General features: G+C 41.2%; 1 protein-coding gene and 1 non-coding gene across 3 annotated transcripts in view; both read left to right on the top strand.

The window, feature by feature from the left end:
* The window catches only part of CTNND2 (catenin delta 2), an 886,271-nt gene that overhangs the window by 578,829 nt on the left and 286,133 nt on the right, over positions 1-21,309 (top strand). The gene's annotated exons all lie outside the window — the stretch shown is intronic.
* LOC123617473 (U6 spliceosomal RNA) lies at positions 2,860-2,966 on the top strand. The gene has a single exon (XR_006725627.1). It is a non-coding gene; the product is annotated as a U6 spliceosomal RNA (small nuclear RNA).

Genomic DNA, 21,309 nt, shown 5'->3' with positions numbered 1-21,309 from the left:
GGCCCAGCATGCCCTGCTCTGCAGCGGGGGAACCTGCCAGCACACTGACCACCTCCATGTTAGAAGAATAGTTTTATGGTGAAGGTTCCTAATAGCCTCCATTCTGAAAACTTTATTACAAGCATATTGAACAAGAAAAACAATTCCATATAATCAGAGGAGGTGAATGGATGCCTGGAGCCAGCATTGCATGGCCGCCACAGTTTCTTCTGAGGAGTTAATTTCCCTTCATTTTATTAAAAAAAAAAAAAAAAGACTCAATCCTGAATGTATTACGTATGATTTAATTTATTTTCTATTTTCTAGAAAATCCGAAGGTTTAGGGTATTGCTGTGTTCTTTTAGTTTTTGCTTGTATGAGAAATTCTTTCTACCTCTATTCTAAATGATAGTCTTACTGGATAGAGTGTCCTAGGTTGCAACTTTTCTCTTTCAGGACTTCTGAATATATCTTGTCACTCCCTTCTGGCTAGCAGTGTTTCTGCAGAGCAATGAGCTGATAGCCTTATGAGAGTTCTCTTGTAACTAGCTCTTTGTTTTTCTCTAGTTGCCTTTACAATCTTCTCTTTATCTTTAACTTTGGCCATTTTAATTATAATATGTCTTGGGGTAGATCTATTTGGATTCATCTTGTTTGGGACCTTCTGTGCTTCCTGTACCTGGATATCTGTTTCCTTCTTTAGGTTTGGGAAGTTTCTGATTTCTTCAAATACACATTTGATCCCCTTTTCTCTTTCTTCTCCTTCTGGGACCCCTATTATACGTAGATTGGCACAGTTTATATTATCCCATAGGTCCATCTCAGGTTTAAGACATACGTCTTTCAGATGACCTCTTTATTTTGAATTTCAAATTTATTGAGTCCCTTCTTTCTTTCTTTCTTCTCCTGTGTTTCCAGTGGCTGGGAAATTGATATGCCACTTCAGGTTAATAACACTCCTTATACCATAGACAAAACCAAAGGTTTCTTTATTTGTACACTATGCATGGGCAAGCTATGTCCATTCCAATACAGGAGAGGAACAAAACCCATATCTGTGTCATACTGAAATCACAGGATTTTTCTAAAAGTTCAATAATGGATTAAGCAATTTGGTTAAAAATTACTCAGAATTCCTCACATAAATATGGTAAAGTATAAGGGCTGCAGGAAAAAAAATTAACAATTGTTAAGGTAGCAGCATTTTGGAGGATTTTAAGACCAGCAGTTGAAGATTAAGTCAGGCGAGCTTGTTAGGTTGGCTCCAGGGCCTTGATTTATTACTTTCATCTTAAAAAGATCTGAGGAGAAAGAAGTGCTGGATTGCAGTGAGTTTTAACCTGGGTCTCCTGAGCTGTGAGTAAACGTTCTCCGGCTAAGATATATTATAACGTGAGTGGCACAGTAGCAGAGAGATTAACTGTTGTTAGTTAAGGTCGTAGTTCAATCCATATAGCAATTAAACATTTTGAAAAGTAATAGTTTGTAAGGATTGCATTTTCTCATGATTTCTTATTCTATAAGTGTTAAATTTACTCATGAAAGCCTACTTTTTATCACAATAAACGGATTCAAAAAAGAGATGAAATCACACCCACCTGGGTGACCTAAACCATCGTTCATTCTTAGCACCTACAGGGGACGCAACAGTCATACCATCAAAGCGGGCAGGCACCTGTGAATGCTGATTGCAGGTGGTCGCTGTTGGTCCTCCATGAACCAAAGCCGCAGCGTTCATCCTATTGAGGGCTTGAAGCTTATTAGAACTGCCTTTTAAAAGGTGCTCTTAAAAGAGTGCTCTTTGAAAGCACACATGATTCTTTGGCTCATAACATCCCTAAAATCAGAGAATTCTTTCTAGAGGGGACAGTAGTACATCAGTACCCAACCCTTTTGAGTCTCCCTAGTAAGTGTACCTTCTTTGCTCATTTAAAAAATCAGTATTTTTAGGGCAGTGAAACTACACAGTAGGGTACTGTGATGGTGAGTACACATCACTGTATGTTTGTCCAAACCCACAGATTGTACATCACCAAGAGTGAACCCTGATGTAAACTGTGGACGTTGGGTGATCATGGTGTGTCAGCATAGGCCCATTATTTGTATCAAATGTACCACTCTGGTGGGGATGTTGATAACAGAGGATGCCATGCAGATGTAGGGGCAGGGGGCCTAGAGGAAATCTCTGTACCTTCCACTCAGTTCTGCTAGTGAACCTAAAACTACTCTAAAAAATAAAGCCTATTAAGAAGCAAAAATGTAAGAATCAGTATTTGTTTAGCATCTGCTTCATGCCAGTCACCCTCCTGGGTGTTGGGGTAGAAAGGTTAGAAACACGAGGCAAGAGGCTTGACCCCCAAGAACGCTGACTTCTGATGCTGATGGGCCTGAGATCGCTAGCCCCTAATTCCCACACACACATGCCAGCTCGCCAGCCGTGGGAATGGACCGTCTGGAGAGAGGGCTCTCCAGCCCCAGCTGAGGCTCCCCACATGACACAGCCTGGAGCAGAGATGTGCTGTCCCTGCTGAGCCCTGCTCAAATCAGTGAGCAAAATAAAGGACTGGTGTCTTAAGCTACTAAGTTTTGGAGTAGTAAGTTAGGCGCTTGTCATGGCCTGAATTGTGTCCCCCAAAATTCATGTTTTGAAGACTTTGCCCCCAGGACTTCAGAGTGTGACTACATATAGACATAGGGTCATTGAGAAGTGGCTGAATAAGGACTTCAGGGCGGGTTCTAATCCAGTAGGACTCGTGTCCTTGGAAGAAGAGGCAATTTGAACACAAGACTCATGCTGGGAAGAAAGACCATGCAAGGATGCAGGGAGAAGAGACATCCATCTACAAGCCAAGGAGAGAGGCCTCAGAAGAGACCAGCCCTGTGCTCGCTTCAGCAGCATGTGCGCTAAAATTGGACGGATACAGAGACGGTTAGCCTGGCCCCTGGGCACGGATGACCTGCAAATTCGTGAAATGGCCCCTATTGTTTTGGTGATGAGCACACTGGAGTGTATTTAGAAGTCAAATTATAATGTAATAAACCAATGCTACCTCAAATTTAGACAAAGAAATAAGAAGAAACCAGATCTGCTGACAACTTGGTGTTGGCTGGACTTCCAGCGCCCAGAACTGTGAGAAGACAGATACATCTTGTTTAAGCTGCCCAGTCTGGGCTCTTTTGTTATGCTGGCCCTTGCAGACTCATACACACAACAAGAGACCAGATTCGGTCTCCAAGCATTGACTTTATTCCGTACAATCCTTCAAGGTTTTGCTATTGGGCCATTAGTTTCCTGTTGCTTCATGGAATACTGTTTCCTAGGACTGTCTGATTTCAGTAGCACTAACACTGTTTACGGGGTGATGTCAGTCAGTCAAAGGAGCATTTTACAAAAGCTGATGGATTTCGTGAACTTCTCCTAAAACGTGGTTTACCGGAACGTCTTTCAGTCAGCAGTGTAAACATACATGACCTTCCCTTTCACTCACCGAACTTAGGTCCTCGGGAATTCACTGGCCTCGTGTTATCGTTTCTGAAAGGTGAAGGAAATGCTTGCTGCAAGGAGCACAGAGCTGCTGTTGAAAGGCTAAAAAGATAAAGTGCTCGATACAGTGTTTTTTGCAGTCAACTAGCTACATGTTTATTAATTCTGATTTATCTTGAGGAATTCACACGTGGTAAACATGTTATGTACTATTTCATTGGAGGTAAGTCCTGATTTTGGCAGCGGGGGTCCGTCTTTTTCTCGCTGCTTCTTTGCCACCACTCCTCGGCAGTGCCGAGCTGTTGCAGCTGCTCCCACCTGGGTCAGGAGTGAGCCTTTCCCCAGCCACTGACGTCTGCATCCCTTCCCTGCTTGCTTGCTGTTGTGTCCTGGGAGGTGAAGACACACAGGGAAGGGGGCTGAGGGGCTCCAGAAGGGGGGTAATAGACTCTTCTAGGTCTGGGGCAGAATGAGACCTTCAGAGGAAAACTGGAGGAAGGAAGAGGCCCAGGGGCACAGCTGAAAGCATTTAATAATTATAGCGGCGTGTGGGAGAGAACCGTGCAAGTGGACACCTCACCTTGTTGCTGGGGATGAATTGTGTCTCCCCAAAAAGCAGATGTTGAAGCCCTGACCCCCATGTGACTGCATCTGGAGACAGAGCTTTTGAAGAGGTGATTCAGTTAAATAAGTTCATAAGGGTAGGTCCCTGGTGGGTTGGAAAAGAGGAAGAGATACCAGAGCTCTCTCTCTCTCTCTCTGTGCCTCACTCTGTGAGGATACAGGGAGCAGGAAGGCAGCCATCTGCCAGCCAGGAAGAGAGCTCTTGCTAGAACCCAGTCACGCTGGAACCCCGACCTTGAACTTTCCAGCCTGCAGAACTGTGACCAATTATGTCTGCTGTCTAAGTCACGGAGTCTGTGGTCCTTTGTGATGGCAGCCCGAGAGCACTATGGGACGTCCGTTTTCCCACCCACGATATGGGTCAGCTTTTGGTAGATTGATATGAACACTGCTGGCCTGTGTCCCTTTCCATTTGCAGTAAGGCAATGCTGGACTGTAAGTGTCTGCAATCTGCAATGAAGGCTGCTTACAGGGAAGAGGGGGAGGAGAAAGCAGAAACAGGTTACATAATCGAAGACACCAGACTTTAAAGTGACTGTGTTGGGCTCTTCCTCGAGTGAGGAGGCACCAGAGGCAGTGAGCACCAGAGCGGCAGGACTGACTTAGCTCCGGGGAGCTCACTCTGGCTGCCTTCTTGCAAGTAGACTCAAGGGGGAAGATTCAAAGCAGGGAGGCCTGCTGTTAGGGAGGCCGGTGCAGAAATCTGGGGTAGAGAGGATGGTGGCGTGGGCCAGTGTGGTGCAGGGATGGCGGTGGGGCGTGGTCAGGATACAGGTGTATTTTGAAGGCATCCTTTGTTGGCATCTCAGCGTAGGCTTTGGGTCCAGGCTGCTGTCAGATTGGAGATGTCACTCACTGAGATGCTGAAGATGGTGAGGGGCACGGTTCTGGAGGCAATTTCTCAGTCACAGTTTGGTCATTAAGTGTGAAATGTCCCATAGACGTCTGAAGGGAGAATCAACAAGGCCCAGGTAGCCAATTCTGGAAGACAGGGAGTTCTGGATTGGCAGTACAAAGTCAGGAGGCCTTTGTATATGGAATCAAGCAATCATCCTTCCTCATATGCCCCGGACAACGCAATGCCTGTTTTCCCCAATGCGATTGTTTACATCACCCCATATCTGTCTCAGAGGTGTCCCAGTTTTGACAACAAATTATATCATCACCCTCGTCCACCTGTAGTCCCAGAAGGCAGTGTATCAAGAAGTTAGTATGACCCCCAAGAGTGTAGGGGCGCCCCAGGCCCAGCCCTTGGACCGCTTCTCTGTCCAGCTTCATGCATTTCCCGGTGAGCTCATCCAGGCTCAAGGCGTTCATTACCGTCTGCGTTGCAGTGACTCACCCGTGACACCCTGAGCGCCCTAACTGGCCTCCGTCAGTCCGTCCCCGCCCCTGCCCCAGCCTCCTCTCCTCGTGCCAGCCAGGATAGGTCTTCCTCAGATGTCACCTCCTCGTCAGAGGCTCCCCAGGAACAGTCTCTGCTTGTTCTCTTTAGCACTTGGGACGGCCAGATGTACTTTGATGTCTTCCCTCCGGCTTGCCTTCCCCACAGGGTGTGAGCTTCATGGGGAAAGGAGTCTTTCTTCCTCGTCTCCATGCCCGGCACATAATAGGTGTTCCGTGAGTACGTGCAGGATATATGAACGACAGAAAAAGAAACAGACCCCATGGAGGAAGCCCAGTGAGCAGTCAGAGGCGGGAGGGAGGCAAAGGTAGTTCAAAGGCAGACACTGACGGCAGGAAGGCTCATGGGTGCTGGAAAGAGGTTGCGGGGAATGAGGAGTGGAGAGAAGCGCTGGGTTTTCATGTCCCTCCAAGCCGCTGATGGAGACTTGGGGCGGCGTGGCGCCAAGAGAGCTGAGCTGGTGAGGCGTTAAGAGCACCTCGTGGTTGCAGGGACAGGTGGAGGACGTGGGGCCTTTTCAAAAAGAGGCCAGGGCAGAAGAGAAGATGGAGGGGAAGCTGGTAAGACAAGAGGTGAAAGGGGAGGCGAGGACGGGAGGCTTCACAGCACAGGTGCAGGGGTGGGAGTTCGCAGAGAGGGAGAGGAGCGTGGGGGAGGCTGGGTGCCTGGGGGGAGCACGGGGAGGGGGAGGGAGCACTGTGGGGCTGTCACCTCCCACGTCCCGCAGCATCGAAGCCCAGAGCGGCCACACCGCATCCAAAGCAGCACTTGGAAGCTGCCCTTGTGATTTCTAGGACTAAAGCTCTTCTCAGGGTCTTTTTCCTCCATTAACAAATGAGTTCAAAATGTTTTCTTTTCTAAGTCAGTTATTTACTCTTCCCTAAAGAAGGAAACTAGAAAATCGGGGGGGGGGGGGGAGTAATGTCTGTTATTCTTAATAAAAATGATAGGTTTAAATACATTTTCTTAAATAATTTTATAGAATCAACATATGTGTTGAATTGTATGTTTAGATTATGTTCTTAGAAATATTCTGTAAATCTTCCTCCCACTGCTTCAGGAAGGTGAAAAGGCAGGGTCACTTTCAAGTAAAGAGTATTTTCACTCCGTGTGATTCTTTTTCTGTGCAAAAATATAGTGTATTCATTTCGTAGGGCTTTATTCTCTCACAATTCTGGAACCCCTAAACTGAAACCAGGGTGCCAGCTGGGCCTGACTCCCTACGAAGGCTCTGGGGGAGGACCCTTCCTCGCCCCTCCCAGCTCCCGGTGGCTCCAGGTGTTCTGTGGCTTGTGGCCGCGTCCCTCCGATCTCTGCCGCCATCTTCACGTCACCTTCTCCCCTGTGTGTCTGTGTCTCAAATTCCTCTCTCCTTTCCCGTGTAAGGACACAAGTCATTGGATTGAGGACCCACACTAAGTCAAGGATGATTTGGGGTTGAGACCCTTAACTTAATTACATCTGCAGTGACCCTATTTCAAATAAAGTCCCATCCTCAGGTCCTGGAGGCTAGGACTTGAACACATCTTTTTAGGAGCCACTTTGTAAATCACGGCATGTAGTTTTGTAATTTGAGGTGTGGTGTATTTCTTGTGTTCATTGTTATTTTGTGTCCTGTTAAGTTGTGTCACTTAAAACAATTATATAAATAAATTAAACTGTTTTGAGTTTCAAAGAAACAACAAAGTCCAGTGTTTAACTGTATTTTCTCGATCATGTGCAAGTCATGGATGACTTGGGAATTAAAATCAGATATTCAGCTATCTACAAATTGTACGTTTCTCTTGCTGACAGTAAATCGACCAGAAAACACAATTAGTAAAATGTCTTTTGAAGAAATGCATTTTGCTCGGTGCATTTTCCATGGATTGGCACAAAACAGAACCCTGATTAATTTGAAGTCGTGTCAAACTTCAATTCCAGTTGTTTCCCAGGATTATTTCCCTTGAACATAATAAGCCGGAAACAGAGAAGGGACTAGGATGCACGGTATAAGGGGAGGGGAGCATGTTTGTTGAGCATCTGCTTGATTAAAAGTGCTCTCGTCACGGTGCTTTCATTCGTCATCAGAGCAACTCAGAAAGGTGGACTGTCTCATTGTCAAAGTGACTTAGAACCAGGATGTGTCCATGAAACAGCCCAGCGCACAGCTAGGAAGCCACAGAGGCAGGATCCGAGCCCGGTGCCGCTGCCCATCCCTGTCTCGGTGCGCTCATCTCACGGTCTTGAGTGCGAAGACAGAGCAGAAATTGGAAGCTGGGTTCCTGGTCTGACTTCGCCACTAACCAGCTGTTGAACCTGAGTGCTGATCCAGAGACGGGGCTGTGAAATCGTGAAGAGCCAGGGTTTGAATCCCGCCCCTGCCGCTTGCTAGCTGTGTGACCTTGGATCACTTCCTCTGTGCCTCAGTTTCCCCATCTGTAAAGTGGGGGTGATATTAGCATCAGAGGATCGTGTGAGGATTAAACAGACAGATTTATATACAAAGCTATTGTGACAGTGCCTGGCCCTTAGAAGCCCTGTTGAGGACAGTTACCCACCCCCTCCTCTTACCAGGCTGCATTTGTTCATGCAAAGAGTGTGAGAGTCAGCCATTTCAGTCTCCCCAACCCTGCGCCATGAGATCGCTAAAATTTATGGAACGCCCTACGGGAACCAAATGCCAGTTGAGTCCAACATGTACTGTTTGTTGTTGTTGTTGTTGTTGTTGTTCCAGTACAAAGATTTTTTTTTTTTATTGGTTACAAGTTTATTACCTTCTCAGAAAACAACGAGATGTGTATTAATCTTCAAGGATTGTAACTGACAAACTTAGTGGTTGGAGGAGATTTATTTCCAAGGATGAACCCAAAGCATAAGTAATTTTTAAGAGACTGTGTTTATTTGCCTACTTAAGAACTGTTGTAGAATCCGGTATTATGAGAATGGACCTGCTCAGTTAGCCTATTTAAGTGTTGATCCTTGACCTAACTTGAAAAGGAATACTGTGAATTTAAAATAAGAGTTTATTTTTTTATCCTTGTGTTAAAAATTGTAAATAATTTCATTTTGGTTGTTTTTTACCTTGATTATTAAGAAATGAAATGTGCATCAGCTGTTGACAAAGATATATTTAATGTATTTTTTTAGAACTTTCTCAGACATCTATACTTCTAAATCTTTCTAATTCTTTGTCATTGAAAAACAATTCTTTGTTCAACAACAAAAAACCTTTACTTGGAACGAATGCCATTATTTTCATCAGAGGCTTAAGAGCAAAAATGAACTATAACATTTTATGCAGTGAGAAAAAAAATCATTGTATTACACTTGATTATTTGAGTTTATGATCCATTTCCAGATAGATCATATTTAGTGTAATGTACGTGGCAAGACCACGTTAATTAAACCTTGAACAAATCTTGTTCCAGGGAAATTTTTAATGTTTTGTGGACATCTTTTTATATCAGTTAGCTTTTGTGGAAATTGTTTTATTTGTTTTCACATGTGTGTTTTCTTTTTTTTTAAAACAATATAACATCTTTTATTGATTTATAATCATTTTACAATGTTGTGTCAAATTCCAGTGTAGGGCACAATTTTTCAGTTTTACATGAACATATATATATATTCATTGTCACATTTTTTTCTCTGTGAGCTACCATAAGATCTTGTGTATATTTCCCAGTGCTATAGAATACAATCTTGTTTATCTATTCTACATTTTGAAATCCCAGTCTGTCCCTTCCCACCCTCTGCCCCCTTGGCAACCACAAGTTTGTATTCTATGTCTGTGAGTCTATTTCTGTTTTGTATTTATGCTTTGTTTGTGTGTGTTTTTTTTTTTTTTTAGATTCCACATATGAGCAATCTCATATGGTATTTTTCTTTCTCTTTCTAGCTTGCTTCACTTAGAATGACATTCTTCAGGAGCATCCATGTTGCTGCAAATGGCATTATGTTGTCGGTTTTTATGGCTGAGTAGTATTCCATTGTATACATATACCACATCTTCTTTATCCAGTCATCCATTGATGGACATTTAGGCTGTTTCCATGTCTTGGCTACTGTAAATAGTGCTGCTATGAACATTGGGGTGCAGGTGTCGTCCTGAAGTAGGGTTCCTTCACATGTGTGTTTTCTAATTACTCTCCAAAAGATGTTTGTAATTGACATTGGAGATTTTTTTTCATACATAGGTTTCTCTAACATTTTTACCAATGAACTTCACTGGGTGTTCACATGAAATGGGAATTTAATAAGATGGTAGCTTCACTTAAAAAGCCATTATTTATTGCTAAATCAGACATACAACCAACAAAAATTTAATAAAGACCCAAAGCAGTCATACAAATACTGCACATACATAAACTCAAAGACCTTAACAACAAGGCTCTGATTAATATATGTCATATGAAAATTAAGTAAGATTCTTATAAAGTTGTAAAATATTGCCTGTAAGTAAAACCATCAGTGATTCCACCAGTAAGGTTGGCTTCTCCCCTAGTTAAGACGAGAACAAAGGATGAATATTGGTGGAGATCATTAAGGTTTCCCTTTCAGCATCTTCTAAAGAGAAGCACTTATGCTAGGAGAGGAAAGAGAGAGGAACAGGAACAGTCGAGGAAAAACACAGTAAAAATTAAAAGCAGAAAACATAAATATTCCCCAGAAAAATCTATGGCTTCATTCAAGTTGGGTTTTTCCAGTGCTAAATGTTAAAATCTCAGTGCCCAAAACAGCAGAACATCATTTCAGGGAAACTTAACTGTGTATCAGGATAGAGTAAAACTTTATTTTTCCAGTGGAATATACACACAGAGGGAGCTCATCCGTGCTGCTTCGTGTCAACTAAAAACAAATGAGAATTTCCTAAATGTAATAAACATGAGATAGCTCAATAACACCATTTATCCCGGCCCGTAAGTGGCCGTGATTCAGAGCGCAGTTGCTGTTGCGAGGAAGACAGGAAGTACTCATTTCACTGAGATGCTTATTAAGTGGAATGTCTCCGGCTGCTGCTCCGTGTTCCTTCTTTGACATCGTGGGAATCAGGTGGAAAAACAATTTCATTGAAAGAAAAGCCCAATTTTCCTTTGAGCTTACGGCTATTAAAACAAAAGCGAAGTTATGTTTAACAAAGGTATCTGAGTTTCCCTGCCTGCAGAGAGAGTCTCCTCTTTAGAGGAATGGTTTTCCCAAGAATCAAGGGGACAATTTCACATCCGGAGCACCAGAGGGGAGCCCCTGTGCTTAGTCAGGCACCTTGTGCATCACTTGTGTGCTCACCTGGGCACCAGAGTGTGGTTAAGCTTGCAGCCAGATCACTGTCTGAGTTGACAGGTGTCTAGATTAATAATTATAACAATTTTAAAATGACACTGTAATATATGGGTCAACGAACTTTCTGTAAAGGGGTCAAATAGTAAATACTGTAGCCTTTGTGAGCAAATCAGGATTATTATATAGATACTTATATAAGAAGAGAGGAAACAAGTGTCTATAAAATTATTATTAATGAAATCCAAATATAATAATCAGATGTTAATAATAACATTTTGTACTACATGTGTATCAATAAGAATGGGGTTCTTTGCAGGAGATAACATTTTGTGTGACTGAGGTTCAGAGTCTAATGTTCCCAACCATCAGATTTATTGTAAACGTTCACCCGTTAAATCCATTTCTAGCACAGGAGATGGCCTGGATGCGGCCCAGGAGCTGACCCTGCTCTGCCATCTCATTGATTTTATGTGCTCGTGGGTCTAATTCTAGTATTCTTTCTCGGAAATAGAAAGCCAGTACTTTGCCCAAACATGTTTTAGGAAGGTGGCCATTTAAGTCTTAAGTGATTAAAATGAATATCTGTGATGTTTTTATGAGACAGATGCATTCTATCTATAAAATGTCCTTTATCTATCTATCTCCTATAAAATTCAGGAGCCTATGGCCTGATTGAATTAGTACAATTTTATTTTCCAGCTGGGGACCACCTACAAGTGAGTAGTAAAATCATCTTAGAAGGTTTTGACCCGCATTTAAAAGATTGAATAGGAAAAACTAGAACAGAATAATTACAATGCCCCTACGAAGGAAAGTTTGGTTTGGTGTCTTGGAAAAAGAGTATCAGACTTGAGTGTGTGTGTGTGTGTGTGTGTGTGTCTGTGAGTCTAAGATATATTTTTGTTGTGAGTCTTAATGTAAAATATATGCAAATATTGAGAATATTTACTTTCTGAAAATAATACAGTAAAAAGAAATCTCCCAAATGCTGACAGCAATAACATTATCAAATACCTCCAGCTACACGATGCTAATAAATCATGTCATAACTGGTGATAAATTAATATGAGTGCCTATGGAGTAGTGTTTTCCACAGTAGATGGTGAGTGATTGGAGGAAGAAATGACATAATTGTATCAGGAAAATAATCTCACATTGCTGTGTTTTCAGAATCAACTCACAAATTTGAGTGCAAAAATAATCTGAACTCTCACTCTGTCAGGAACTGGCATTTTAAAAATTATAATTGTGTGTCCTTTTAGAAAGTAGAAGTTATACTTGTTAGGAAAATGTTTTTAAATGTTTTCGTTTGCATTCTGAAAACAGCTGTGCCATCGTATTTTACACAATTTGTCTCCTTCCTGGTAAAAGCTTTCTCCTTATATTGAGTGGGATGGTTCGTATCTCAAGATCATGAAGTCTCGTCTCATTATTTCATTCTCCCATTCACTTGTCATTCAGCCAGCCCTTGGTGGCAACTTACCTGGTACTTGAAGCCAGATTTGCAGATGACATGAGATACTCAGGGACAACATGGTCCTTCCCCATGGATCGTGGGAGCCCGGTGTTCCCTCGTCACTTGAATAGAAAGTATCTGAGAAGGGCAGCGAGGCCCATCTGAGAAGCAGGACTAAGTGCTCTGGTGGAGGTGGGCTGTGTTATTTTGTCACCATCATTGTCATTCTCATCACCCTCATGTGTCTCTGAAAAGTGTTTCATATGTGTGGAGGAAGGGAAGGGGGAAGATGCCGAATAAACCAGAAATTTAAATAAAGTTAAAATCATCTTTTCCTCTGGTCTAATTTTAGCCTTTGAAGTTAATTATTACCCAAATTATTAAACAATTACTGTTTTATGTGCAGGACTTTATATGTGATGTGTATGCTTGTTTATCTAGCTCTCATATATGAATGTATACATATGCATAATACATATATTGTATATACATATGTGCATAGTGTGTGTGTATGTGTGTTTATAAAGATACATACATACATGTGTTTACATATGTGTGTTTGTATACACATTTTTAAACTGCAGATTATGACCCTTATTGGGCAGTAAAATAGTTTTCTTGATCATGAACTGTGTTTTGGAAAGAATTTAACAGAGCAGAGTAGAACAGAACAGAACAGAACCTAATTAATGTGTGTATCTTAGGATACCTTTTCCCCGCTTCATCATGCCTGCATTTACCTGTGCTTGCGTGTGGATGGACTGAGTTGCAGTGCAGACATTTCGCATGTGGCACGTTGCTGAAACGCTGAGAAGCAGTGCTAACGTCTCAGTGACAGCAGTGATTAACGTGCTTCTTTTATTCTCCCAGATACCTTGTCTTTTATGGCCCAGTGCCAAAGCATAAAAATTAGCAGATTACTTCCTGGAAATGCATCTTATAATTTAATTTAGATAAATAATTTTATGTTTGGTTCCACATGGCATTTACGCGAACTATTATTTCGTTAGCTTTTTCTATCTGCTGGTTATTGTAGGCTTCTTATCTGCTGTTTTAAGCTTTCTTGTGATATTAAGGCTAAGGATTGGGTTGCAGTAATCCAATAACACCAATCAAAGGAAGTATTAAGAGACATAGCCTGGAAGTATAATGTTGAACACTGATTTGGGGAGAAAAGAGCTTGATCCTCGCTAATACTTCTTCTAATGACACCATGTGTTGAAACAGGGATCCTGTATTTTTTATGAGTGTTACATAATCTGTTGTCTCCCTGTTGAATAAAAATCAGTCCATCCAGAAGTCTGACTCTGCAAAAGTGTGAGAATTCTCACAATCCAAATATTACAGTGGCTGTTGTTTTTTTTTTTCTTAACCATATTAACATATTGTTTTCCTTTGAGTGCCTATGAAGTGTAGGCTTACAGAGACGCAGTGGTGTACCTGGTAAGTTGCATAATTGTCGCTCACCAGTTGGTGTTAACCAGTGTGTATTAACTGCATTACTTAATGAGTGGGTCTCCAGGTAAATACATTAGTAGTTGCTTGTTAGGACTTTAAAAATATCATGGAGCAAAAACCTTACCAGGCTGCACTTTTTGTTTGTGAACAAAATAAAAATAAAAATAGCCCCACTTTGGAGAAGTTCTTCTAGGTGGAAGAAATTCTAGTAAATTCCAGCCTTTTGGAAAGTGAACCTGAAATTGAAGTTTAAATACAAATTGTATTCAAGCTCATCATGAAGATTTTGTTTGCGACTTAGAATTCAGAGGTGGTGAAATACAGTGTTTGTGAATGTCAGTGTGTTATGAACATGAAAGCTTTTGGAAAAGAATTGTCATAGAATTAATATTCCCAAGGTTAACATAATCATGCAATTCAGGGTTCCATGTTTTATAATTTTCCATTACTACTGCATTAAACATCTAACTTTCTGAACACTTCTGCCTTTGGGTTTATGCTATGTGAATGTAAAAATTGATGATGTCCTGCACATTCTGAGTTTGGGGGGCGGGTGTGGCTTACTCCTGTAAAAATCATTCTGCAGGGCTCCAAAGTGTGAGTCTAGAGAGGAACTCTGGCAGCAATTTCAAAAAGAGGCACCCTTTTTGTTTCTGCCAGACATATATTGTGAACCTCACATGCATATACTCTTCATGGAGACCAGAGCGCTTGTTTCTTTAATTACACATGTAAATGTGTGCCAGTTCGTTCGGCCCTCTGACAATACTACAAGTTCAGTACATGCTCTGGTCCAGTTGGATGCAATGTAAATTTAGCTTGAAATTTTTAAGTGAAGAAACAGTGTGCTCTTTTTAAAATTGAAGACGATGTCTGTTTTGGCCAGGATCAATAAACCAGAGAAACCTTTTTTTCTTTTTCTAGCATTTAATTATAGCCCAGAATAGATTTCAGATCATTCAGATATAGGGCCCCAAGTGTTATAAAGGTGTTCTCTTCTATTTCTCAAGGCCAGGGAAGGATGAAAGGTGAGTGAGTCAGTGTCGCTTGCTGGGATGGGCACTGCTCTGAGCTCTTTCCCTGCTGTACCTCCTTCAGAGGAAGCGTTAATGCCGTGGTCAAAACCAAGACAGCTTAGCTTTAAGGAACATCCTACACCTCTTCAGACACCTTTAAGAACACTATTGGGAAAAGGGCCAGCATACATATTATTCGCTGTTTGGGAAATAAATAAATAAACAAACAAACAAACAAACATAACCATAACTTGGAAGAAATAGTACAAATTTAAGTAACTCTTCATCGGACATATGAGCTCTAACTGGTTGAAAAGTGATACTGTAAAAAAATACAGATTGCAATGTGTATATAAGTATATAAACCTTCATTATATAATTTTTTTCATTTAGTGTAAATAGCATGATAATACCTTACGTGCTTTTGTTATTTTTAAGTTGTACTTTGGTAACTGAGAAAGTATATAGGTACCTTACTGAGGTGACTCTTAAGTTCATTCAGAATTTTTTAAAATATGCTTTCAGTTTCTAATACACATCTGGAAAAGGAAATATGGAAGGATCTGAGATACAGGAGGCACGTCCTGTGTCTCATGGAACTACCTGGATTTTCCAGAAATTACACTGATATCAGGCATCTTTGAAAACCCCACTTCATACAAGATCCCCGAGTCACATTTCTGCCCTTGGCACTTTCACGTTAGAGGTAGAGTTCCTTGGGTTTCACGGTTAATGGTTTGATCCATCTTCTTCCTCGATAGTTTTCTTTTGGAAAGTTTTTTTCTGCACAGCAGCAACAATGTCTCATTCCCCTCCAGGCACATCCTTTTATCCCTCCTCTGATACCTTCGCTGCCCTTTCAGTGTTGCAAACTCAGAGGATGCAAATGCATCACTCTTTCCTCGGAGTAACAAATAGAAACAATGAAAGGCTTGATTAAAATGTTAACACCAAAAGCACTGCACACCCTCTGTGTGAAGTCATTTTAATAGTTAAATATCCATGCAGAATATACTGGGCTACTAGAACTGAAGATGTTCCTTTCAATCAGACGATTTTGCTTCTTAGTAAGACAAGTTTGTAGTATTTGCAGAATAGATGTGATCCAATTAAATCACATAGTTAAGTATTTGCCATTTCAGTGCCAGGCTAGCAGGCTGGCCCCTCTCATGGTTATTTGGTCTCCGACAAGGGAGCCTTGGAGGAGGGACCAAGCTGCTTAGGCTCTTTTAAGTTAATGAAAGTCTTTTAAAGCCCCTGCGTATCTGCATCCCAGTTAATAACTGATGACACCTAGTGGTGGGTGAATCTGTGGCCCATGGATACAGATCCGAAATAAACCATAGAGGTGTTTTCACACCTCAGACTAGACATTTACAGACTGTGGATGAACCCCAGCATCACGGGGCACAGTTGACAATTGGTAACTAGGGAAGGGGAGCCCTCTGCTGCTTCTGCCCTTAGTGGGCAATGACAGTGCGAGAGATTCCATCAGGTCCCCTCTTGGGAACCTGGGAAGGGATGCCCTTCCCAGCATTTGTCACCCATCCAAAGTAGGATTCAGAGCATCTCAGTGCATGTGCGCCAGGCAATTCTTGAGCAAGAGGCATTTGTTTCTCCTCGTGATGTTCACTGGAAGAGTTTCCACATGAGGGGCCAACCCATAATGGCAGCTTCTCTATTAAAATATGTGCAGTGCAAATTATGCTAATTAAGCTGGAGTGTAATTATAGACTAGAAAGATTCTTCGCAGTCTGAATTGAATTGTTGTAGATAAATGTGCATTAACTTAATAGTGTGCAGCTAATTATGAAAGGTAAAGGAGAGGAGGAGGGGTAATCAGTTACACCATGTTTCAGAGACGCCACCGTCCCAGGCGAACTCTCCCATTAAAAGCCCAGGTAACCCCGATGATGAGAATTCTTCCGGTGTTTGTCTCTGATTTTCAATAGTGCAATTAAAATAGCCACTGGTGACTAATTAACCCATTTAACTCTATTTGTCTGTGGCATTTATTACAGCAGGGAGTTAAATGCGGTGACACTCGGCTACTTTATGTCCTATCCCAAGTATCTGCTTGGAGTTAATTCTTTATTCTTTATTTATGCTTCTGTATGCATTTATGATAATTATGAAAATGAAGCGAGGATCCATCGTCCCAGTGTGGTTTTGCCAAGCTCAACTAAAGCTGTATTCTGGGAAATAAATTCTTTCTACTCAGAATTAAAACAAGCTCAAATGGCAGTCATATGCCTTTTGCTCCAAAGCTGTCAATTCAAAGGATCTGAGAGATGCTGTCATCACGCAGTGGGTACCAGAAGAAAAAGGCAGTCATTTAATCCCTCAGCTAGATAAAGAAAGCATTCTGAAGTCTTATCAGTCAGGTGGGTTTCCCGTGTTCCTTGATCAGAGCCACCTGAACCAGCTAAAGGAAAGGTACTTTTTTCTTTTTGAACATAGAGACTACATATAGTGATGCTGAGTGAGTTTTCCACTAATTTTGGAAAATTTAATGTTGTCATGTCTTCTAAGGAGAATGGCTTGACACCCGGTTGAACACTGCTAGAGAGTCTGGGAGAATAAAGACCTGCCAGGCACTGAGTGTTCAGAGGACTTGCTGTACCGAGGTCCTTTACAGAGGGAGCAGCTGTCCAGTCAAAGGACGGGGCATCACACCTCACTGTTCCTTCTTCTTCTTTGTCTTCTTGAACTTTAAAAAATCCCTTGAATTGCTTTTTTTTTTTTTCCACCTGGAAAACCAACAGAAATGTTGAGATGTGCATCACGCTTTTACAGATTCCCTTAAATTTCTTTTTTCTCTCCTTTTTCATTTACATTATTGCTCTGTGGTCTTATGTATAGACTGTTTGAGACACTAACGATCAATAACCCAGAACCTTAATAGAAATTGTCTAAATCTTCTCTGACATATCTATATGTTCTTTAGAACGCTTACAGCAGTTTCTTTTTTGATTTGATAATATTTAGCTTGTCTTTATTTTGCTTCTAACATATTGTTACATTTCTTTCTGCCAAGATAATATTGTCATCAGAAAGTTCCTTTAAGACTGTTATTTAATTAATATATTTTTGAGGGAAGTATGGAATTGTTCTTGACTGTGAGATGAGGCAGTGTCGCTGAGTAATTACAACAGGAGTTTCTGAAGATCTGATGTCTGGTTGGGACTCCAGAGCGCCCCCTGTTGTAACTGTGTGACTCTGCATAAAGTTTTTAACTTTTAGCCTCAGTTCTCTCACCTGTGAACCAATAAAAACATTATTATCTTCTTCAAAGTGGTCAGCAAACTAGAGCCCAAGAACGAATTCCAGCCGCCACCTGTTTTTATAAATAAAATTTCATTGGGACACAGCCACGCCCACTTTGTACATTTTTTCTGTGGCTGCTTCTGAGCTTGAGTTGCAAAGTTGAGTCATTGCAATGGGAACTGTGCGGCCAGCAAAGCCTAAAACATTTATCTGCCTCTTAATCAAAGAGATTTGCTGGTTCCCTAGATAGAATATTAAATGTGTGTGTTTGTGTAAAAGACATATTAAAAACGTGTGTGTAAGACCTGCATATGTGTGTGCATATGCATTTGCAGGACGTATATACAAGTTTCAGCATAATGCCTGGCACACCATGAGCATTCAGTATATGTGGACAGTTTTAAGTATTATTATTACTTGGTTAAATCCAGTTTTACTTCATTGTTAGAAAATCAGGAAGAGGACATTAGATGAGATACCTAAATTAAATCCTCAAAGTAATCACAATTTAAATATTTTTCTTTAAAAAATATTTTCTAAAGTAAAGACATTGTTTATCATTTAAGAAGATGTTGATTATAAAAATTTATATCATGATATTTTCCCAAATGTAGTTGTTTCCTCACAATGGCCATAAAAAGTTACCACCAACTTGGGTGGCTTGAAACAGAAATTTATTGTCTCGCAGTTCAGAGGCTGGAAGTCTGAGATCAAGGTGTCAGCAGAGCCATACTTTCTCCGAAGGCTCTAGGGGAGGATCCCAGCTTCTGGTGCTTGCACTCCTTGGTGTCCCTTGGCTTGTAGACACACCACTACAAACCCTGCCTCTGTAGTCACATAGTGTCCCCTGTGTCCATCCTCACATGGTCTTCTCTCTGTGAGTGTCTCTGGGTCCAGATTTCTCTCTTATAATAATACTAGTCATTGAATGAGAGCCCACCCTAATCAGGATGACCTCACAACAGTATTCCGTCTGCAAAAACCCTATTTCCAAATGAGGTCACACTCACAGGTTCTGGGGGGTAAGACTTCAACGTATTAACAAAACAAAAAATACAGAACTCAACCTATGCCATCAATTAACTACCCTTTAGAAAATGGGTAATTCCCCTTGTGTTTTAGAACAAATGATTGAAGGGACTATTTCAGTCAGCCATTTCGGTGATGGGGAACTAAGAATAGGGACTGACCAAAAATTCTGTTAGCAACCCATTTTTCAAAAAGAACATCATCTCCGTTTAGTTGATTGAAAGGTAAACATGAGATTTCAGAAGCCCGAGGGAACATGATATCAGATGCCTGGAAAGACCCCGCCCAGGGCAAGGGGGACCATATCCACTCCACCTGCACCAGTGCACCAGTAACATCGCACCTGGGACACTGTGTCCAGCTTTGGCAGCTCCTGAAAGAGGCAGATTAGAGTGTGTTCAGAGGAGAGGAGAGAGTACTCAGAATCACGCCAGATGAGGAAGACTTGGTTTTGTTTTTTCGTTTGTTTTTTAATTGAAGTCTAGTCAGTTTATAATGTTGGGTTAATTTCTGGTGTACAGCATAATGTTTCAGTCATCCATATACGTACATGTATTTGTTTTCATCTTCTTTCTCACTATAGGTCACTACAAGATAGTAAATATAGTTCCCTGTGCTATACAGAAGGAACTTGTTGTTTATCTGTGTTATAGATAGTAGTTAGTATCTGCGAATCTCGAACTCCCAATTTGTTGTAAGTAGATACGAAGGGTATGGAGTGGGTGTGAGAACAGAGAGGCATGCAACAATTACAAAGTTCTGAATTCAAGGCTCATATTAGAAAATGCTAAGAAGTATTTTAAAAGTGACTCATCATGCCACCATCAGTAGCAGTGTTCATTCATCCTCCCAGTGTTCTTAAATTTCTCTTAGTTTTCTTTTCTTTTTTTATTGACGTATAGTCGATTTAGAATGTTGTGTCAATTTCTGGTGTACAGCAGAGTGATTCAGTTTTACATATATATAAACATATTCCTTTTCATATTCTTCTTTATCATAGGTATTGAATAAAATGCCCTGTGCTATTCAGTAGGACTTCATTGTTTATCTATGTTATATATAGTAGTTAGTATCCACAATTCTCAACTCTTAGTTTTCTTATTCATTCTTTCTCTCTTCTCTTTCACCCCCCCCCATACATCTACACACACACAATGCAATACACCTACACTCACATTTGTGATTCTATCTGCTGTATAGGTTTAGACCTTGTTTTGTTTTGTTTTGTTTTCCATTGAATATCATTTCATGAACATTTTTACATGTTATTACATGTATTATTTAAACATAACTTTTAATGACTTTAAATAGTCTACTCTGTGGCTGTAACAGCATTCTTTAACCATCCTCCTGGATTGCTGTATTTTAAATACTAAATGGGCCAGCATGAGAGAGAGATTTTAGACATCTTGAAAGGCATCTGGAAGTTGGAGATAGAACCAGATGAGTTAGACCCAGAGGTGGGGTCAATATAAAAAGAAAATTTAGAGCAGAATTACCCTCAGATGGAAACGGGCCAACTGGAAGAGGTGTTCTCTGTCAAACACACACACTGAAAATTATTCTGCAGTCTGAGTTCACGTATCAGGTGGAAGCTGGACTACATGGGTGTCAGGATTTCCTTCACCTCGGAAATGTTGTTTTTGGAAAAGCCATCAGAAGCTCCTGCTGGAACATCACAGGCCATATGTAAATAAAACGACTCATATGGGAAAGTCTTTTTTTCAAGGAATAGTTTTGTTTTGTTTTGTTTTGTTTTTAAACCTCTGTTGCTGAAAAGAGTTGGAGGGATCAGGAAAATCAGCCTGTGAATGTAAGAAAGTGCCCTTGAAACTTGCCATCTTTCATAGATGAACTGACATAAATAATCAGCACTTGGGGTACGTTCTAACACACCTGGATTTCTTGGTTAACTTTGACCTTTGACATAGATTTTTTTACTTTTAAATAGTTGTCCACCATTGCTGGTCTGGGTAGTCACTGCATTGTTTTATGTTGTATCATTCTAGTATTTTACCTCTAGTTTGGCTTTCAGGGAGGAAAAGTGTGAGCCAATTCATTTGCAGATGTAGCTGCAAAATCCATTAGATCCCACACTTCTTCTTTCTTCCCCATTTACCAACACTAGTTGTAGGTTGGAAAGACCGAAGCCCGCTGGAGGTCCCCACACATTCTGTATCTGGCTTGGGGGCGGGGAGAGCCTAGAGGTAGAGTCTGTTTGTCCTTAGGGTGTCCCACCCCAAAGCTGGAGAAACAAATGGGCCTTGGTCTGTCCAGCAGGATCCCAAGAGGCTGCTTCAGTGTCTGAGACAGAGGCCAAATGAAAATG

This window comes from Camelus bactrianus, chromosome 3 (genome assembly GCF_048773025.1).
Source record: "Camelus bactrianus isolate YW-2024 breed Bactrian camel chromosome 3, ASM4877302v1, whole genome shotgun sequence".
In the NCBI taxonomy this organism is placed as follows: domain Eukaryota; kingdom Metazoa; phylum Chordata; class Mammalia; order Artiodactyla; family Camelidae; genus Camelus; species Camelus bactrianus.
The sequence above is the reverse complement of the archived record's forward strand: the minus strand, read 5'-3'. Positions and strand labels throughout refer to the sequence as shown.